Raw genomic sequence first — 6,545 nt, forward strand, 5'->3', positions numbered from 1 at the left:
GGGGTCTACCCAGATCCTGGGCTCTTACCCTTATATCACAAGATGATGGAATCCCCAAAATTCAAAACCTCTGACGATTCAAACTTTTTTTTAATAAATTTATTTTTAAAAATATTTTATTTATTTATTTATTTATTTATTTATTTATTTATTTATTTATTTATTCTTTTTTTTTAAACTTGCTGGGTTTTTTTAATTTTTATTTATTTATGATAGTCACACAGAGAGAGAGAGAGAGAGAGGCAGAGACACAGGCAGAGGGAGAAGCAGGCCCCATGGAGGGACCCCGATGCAGGACTCAATCCCAGGATTCCAGGATCATGCCCTGGGATGAAGGCAGGTGCTTAAACCACTGAGCCACCCGGGCTGCCCGACAATTCAGACTTTTACAGAACCTGGGTAAGGGAGATGACGAGAGGTGGTCATGGATGCAAACATCCATGATTACTAAACACTACCTGGAAAATAATGACAGTTATTTTCTGTTTGGGATACACATAAATGGGAAATTCTGTCACCTACGCAAGTTATTCGATCAAGCAGCCCGCACAGTTGTTCTCAACCACATGGGATGACAAGGACACCCAAAACGTCGTCAGCCCTTCTGGGCAAAGCACCGTGCTAGACACCCTGTGCCTGGGCTCGTTTTCCTACCTGACAGCGTGTGGGGTCTGGTAACCCCATCTTACAGGCGAGGGGTCACAGGGCTAAGCACTGACCCCAGGCCTGTCAGACTTCAGGGCCTCAGAGCTTGGCCATGCCCCGCTGGCTCCTGTGTAATGGTCTCATCAACCCTACTTCTAGGTGTCTCCCTTGGGATTTAAAAGAACTAAGTCACTCTGAATTTCTGGCAAATTCCCTAAAGAAGAAAGAATTGTAATTCTGGGCCTCATTTCTCTGCATATTATAGATAAATTTAGTTCTGAGCGTTTCTTAAGACTATTTTTGCATCCTTCTTATGCATTCATTTGGGATAGTTTAGAAAGAGCCTGTTTTTGAGAGGACTTTTAATCATTTACTGATTTTGAAGATGTGCTTCTGGAGAGAGCTCTCACAATTCCAGAAGCTGATCTGATGTTTTTTTGCCAAGTAATTGCATTTTTGCTTTCTGTCCCTTGCATGAGCCTTTATATCCCTGGAATTGTGAATTGAAAAAAAAAAAAATCCAGCTGTCAACCTAAGGCTTTGTATTTTAAGATGGGGGCGGGGAATCTCTTAACAGGTCCAGTTTCTTTTTTGCCCAGAAAGGCGTTGACTTAAAACATGATAATGCAAGTTTTAACCGAACACTGACTCCTCAAGCAGGATCTTGAGAGAAGTTCTTTAAGTCCCGAGTCCCAGGATCTCCTAAGGTAAAATGAGAAACCTAAAATGTAGCTATTTGTTTGTACAAACCATCACAGTGTACAAATATGTTCACACCCGACAATCCGCAGAACCATTGTTCTTGGCCACATTCCACAAGTGAAGAGGCCCCGGAAGCCATGAGGCCGTCGGAAGGCGGGAAGCAGCGCTCGCGGGCTCTGTGACAAGACACCCGATCGACGATCGACTTCAGGCGTACCTGCAAGTCCTTGACGGGACCTCGACATGCAGCTGGCGGGTCGCTTTGAATCCGCAGCCAGGAAGAAAACTAGAGAGGTCGGGCACAAGGAGCGCTCGGGAAATATGGCAAAACGTGCATTTACTGTTCCCGTGGAGTCTCCTACCAGGTGGCATCAGGGTCCACCTCGGACGGACGGTGGTCCCCTCCCTCCCTAAGGCTCCGGCCTCTGCACCGTCACCTGCCCCCTCCCCCGCCTTCTCCTGCCCCTCATCGCGGTAGGTTCCCTTTTCTATCTTGGTGCAGCCATAGAGCATCACTGGAGTTCCAGCTGTGTTGTCGGTTGGGGGTGGGCGGGGGGGGGCCTCTGGATCCCGCAGATCCTTCAGAGTGAACCCCGCCCAAAAAAAGACCTTTCTATGGTGAGTGCCGACCAGCTCTCCAATCTCGAAGCCTAACTTTGGACTCCTTAATTCGTAGTAGTATGGCCCACAGCCCAGATAATGTTTCTACTAAAGTCAACCTAAAAACATCTGGTCAAATGGGAAAATAAATACACCCCCCCAACACACACGCACTAAAAGCAACCCCAAGATAACAGAAGGCAAAGAATGTTCAGAAGGCAAAGAATTCAATGTTAAGTGAATACACGCAGGTGGTGTTTTAACACCTCTGAAACGGAGGCGCACAGGTGGGGAGCCAGGCCCAGACTGGAGGACAGGGTCAGGGAGGCCGCCCAGGGAGGAGGCTCCGGCCAGAGACAGTTGGTTGCATAACAAACAACTGCAGCTTTGGAGAGGCAGCCGAGGGGAGAGAGGGGAGACGTGCCTTTTTCTACCCTTGGTGACAGGTGGAGGGAAGAAAAGTCTGCATAACCACGGGCCAATGTCCATAACATTTGTGTCCCCAATTTATGTTTTCTATATGGGAAAACAAAAACCTAGAGCTAAGAATTTAAAGTGGTCCCAGCAGAAGCAAATTAGAAATTTTAATGAAAAAAAAAAGAAAGAAAGAAAGAAAGAAAGAAAGAAAGAAAGAAAGAAAAGGAAATTTTAATGCAAAACTTTAGGTATGAAGGTTAAAATTTCTGAAGCTTAATGGAAAAAAAAATAGTAAATGGATATAAATTCCAAAATGGTAGAGGGGGAAAAAATCCAATTAAAAAAAATTAAGAATGGAGGAAAAAGAAACATAGAAGGCAGGACGAAAAGCACAAAGATAACTGAAAATCAGGCCAAACGTATCAGTGGACTAGACTGTCCAGTGAAAAAATAAAATTATCAAATTATTGATTAAAAATATCGAGCTCCGGGTTACTGTGGAGTTCGGGGGTAGCAGTGCACTGAGTCACAGCACCGGGGACTCAGCAATGGACCTCGGGCCGTGGGGCAGAGACCGCCTGGGACCGGGACAGATGGACGGACCTGGGGAAGGCACCGGAGGCTGGACTGCACCTGCCATGGGGCCGGGGGGCTGCACCTGCCGTGGGGCCAGGGGGGGTGAACCTGCCGTGGGGCTGGGGGGGGCACCTGCCCCAGCGTGGCCGGCTGGTGTGTGCGGGGCGAGGGCCCTGCTCCCGGCCGCCCCCAGCTCCCCCGAGTGTGCCCGTGCAAGGCTGCAGCCCCCGGCCCCACGGTAGGTGCCCCCCGGGACAGCAGGCACCTGGAGCGCAGACAGCGGGAAGGCGCCAGGCCCAACCTATGCCAAGAACGTGTTTGCAGCCATCGGACAGGCCACGACCTACACCAGGTCCCGCGACGTCAGGGTGGTGGCCGCCTCGGGAGCCAGGGCCCAGCACCGGGCGTCCGGCTAACACCCCCGCTCCTGCCATCGCACCCCTCGTGCCACAGCCCCAGAAGGATGCGCAGGCGGCAGTGAGAGGACGAGGGTCATCACGGTGACGACCGGGGCGCACCTGACACCCGACTAACCGCAGAAGGGACTGTGCGGCCAGGACGGTGACAGGTGCAGCGATAGGTGTGCGGGGAGCACCGCCCCGAGGGGCTGTGCAGGCGGGGACACCGCGGGGACACCGCGGAGGGGCGCCGGGCATGTGGAGGGACGGGGAGGGATGTGCCAGCATCTGTCGGTGGAGGCGCAAGGTGGCGCAGGGGCAGCTGCGGCGGGAGGCTTGGTCCTCAGTCCCCCCCCCAGCTCAGCATCCCCCAGCCTGGCCACCCCAGCTCCCCCCCTCCAGCCCAGCGCGGGGCATCGGGGAAATTGCCTCCCGGGCCGGGTCTCTGTGCTGGAGACGCTGCACCAGGCCGGGGCCTGAGGCTGTCCCCGACGGACAGGGGACTGGAGGGGGTGCCCGTTCTCCTCTCCCCTCGCTCCCTGCTCTGCTCCAACCCGAAGGTCCTGGGCAGGGGAGCAGCTGCAAGAGGGGAGCCCGCAGGACTCGAGCTCCAGGTCTCCTCTACCCAAAGGGACGCGGGGCAGGGACAGGGAAGCATCTGGGCAAGAAGAGCGGGCCCTGGAGGTGAATGTGACACAGCCCCTCGGCCCCCCAGGAAGCCGGAAAAGGCCTGGGACGGAGCCCTTCCCTACCCGGGTACACTGGCCGGGACCACCACACGCTGGCCTGGTGCTGCACCGGGTCCAAGTGACAGTGCGAGCGTCAACGTTTCTTTTAAAGATTTTACTCGACAGAGAGAATGGGAGCGGGGCAGCAGCTGTCGGAGGGAGGGAGAGGCAGCTCCCCGCTGGGCAGGGGACCCCGGGATGGTGACCTGAGCCGAGGGCAGGTGCACAACTGAGCCACCCGGGCGCCCGGTGTCCAGATGCTCCAGCTGGAACCACACACCCTCCCCTTGGCGCAGTCCTCACTGGGGACTTCCGTTCCTGTTGGAACTGCTGGCACGTGCGCCATCATCCTTTCAGTTAATTTTCTTTGGATAATAGTAAATAGTTGAAAACGTGGGATCCTGGATAGGTTGTTTTTTAAGGGTCTGGGATCAACATTCAGGGGAAAAAAAAATCCTTGAAAGACTCTACGTGGCTGAGCACCACAACTTACAACCAGATTTACTAGTGGCTAATCACAACCCAAACTTGCTTCGGATTTTTAAAGGGCGTCTTGTATACCCACCTAATGGTGATAACAAAACGTGAAAGTGTATGGGATGGGCTAAATATAGACAAAAATGGCACCGAAATACTTAACCACTGATGTCTGAGACTGCTAACATATTATTTCAAGGAAAAAAATTGAATATCTGGTATAAACAGTTCTTAACGCTTTTTCTGTTCTTGGCATGGTCATCAGGAGACCCATATATGAGACCCATTATTGACAACCAAAAAATAAAGTTCATGTACTAGAGAAGTGTATCTCCTCTCATCCTTGCTCAACAGCTTGAAGGCATGTGAAGGGTGCCTACGATGGCCTCCTGAGGTGGGGCAAGCCGCAAATGCACGGAAGGAACTCAAGGACTGAAGGATGCATTCTACAAATTTTGAAAAAGAAAGACTTGTATAAATACTCAAATTGTGATGGTCTCACAAAGAACAGCCAAGCGCTGCTGTTTCCTAAGACTGTCACTTACACTTTAAAAATGTGCCTCCAGCGAGCAGGGTCTGAATGAGGGTTGTACTCTGGTTTCCTCCACAAATGATCACTTAGGAACTCCCATGGGCTTGTCTGGAATTCTGGTTTCTCAGTCTTAAAACAGAGACAAAAAGTCTACTTGTCTCGTAAATATAATGAAAAACTTCATTAGCTCACTGAGGCATCTTGAAATAGTGATTAATCCTAAAAACTCTATGACATTAAAAGGTTGAAATCATGAGTAAGAAGCTCTTCATAGCCTTTATTAGTATTTAATGTAAAAGCCAACTAGAAATAAAAATCAAGAGTCAAGCTATGTTTCCCCCATCGTGATTTTTTTTTTTACATGCAAACTGAACCATTAGACTTTTTCAGAAAATTTGCCAGCAGGGGGCAGGGTGCTCATAATTAAAATAAGATTCTATGTTTTAAAAATTTGAGAATATAAATAAATAAATAAATAAATAAATAAATAAATAAATAAATAATAAAAATTTGAGAATCTGATCAACTCCTAGTAGATAGAAAATAGACTAAGAATGATTTTATAAACCTGCTTCAAAGTCACTTGGGCATTTTAGTGTCAAAGGATGTTACTGGAAGCTATCCCTGCTATAGAAGTATCTGTAGTTGTGGCAAAACCACTTTAGAGCAACTTCAATGAACATAAAAACTCAAATACTAATAAGCCTTATAGATCCTTTGACTTTTTTTTTAAAGATTCATCTATTTATTTGTTCATGATAGACATGGAGAGAGAGAGAGAGAGAGAGAGAGAGAGAGAGAGAGAGAGAGGCAGAGACACAGGAGGAGGGAGAAGCAGGCTCCATGTCGGAGCCCAACGCGGGACTCGATCCTGGGACTCCAGGATTGCGCCCTGGGCCAGAGGCAGGCGCTAAACCGCTAAGCCACCAAGGGATCCCCTGACTTTATTTTTTAAAGCCTTTTTTTCTTTCAAGATTTTATTTATTTATCCATGATAGACACACAGAGAGAGGCAGAGACATAGGCAGAGGGAGAAGCAGGCTCCGTGCAGAGAGCCCGATGCAGGACTCTATCTCAGGACCCCAGGGTCACAGCTGAGCCAAAGGCTCAACTGCTGAGCCACCCAGGCGTCCCCGATCCTTTAACTTTATAATACTAAAAGGCAAACTCTCTGGTTTAAACGTTTAATCACTCACTTCAAAAAAATTTTATTGGGCAGCCCAGGTGGCTCAGCGGTTTAGCGCCGCTTTCGGCCCAGGGTGTGATCCCGGAGACCTGGGGTCGAGTCCCATGTCAGGTCTCCACAGGGAGCCTGCTTCTCCCTCTGCCTGGGTCTCTGCCTCTCTCTGTCTCAGGAATAAATAAATAAATAAAAATTTTTAAAAAATTATTTTATCACAGCAATATGCCCATATAAAATTATTTTTCTAAAAGCCGTTCCAATTTTTTAAAAGACTTTTAAGTAATCTC

Source organism: Nyctereutes procyonoides, unplaced genomic scaffold, assembly GCF_905146905.1.
Source record: "Nyctereutes procyonoides isolate TBG_1078 unplaced genomic scaffold, NYPRO_anot_genome, whole genome shotgun sequence".
NCBI classification, from domain to species: Eukaryota; Metazoa; Chordata; class Mammalia; order Carnivora; family Canidae; genus Nyctereutes; species Nyctereutes procyonoides.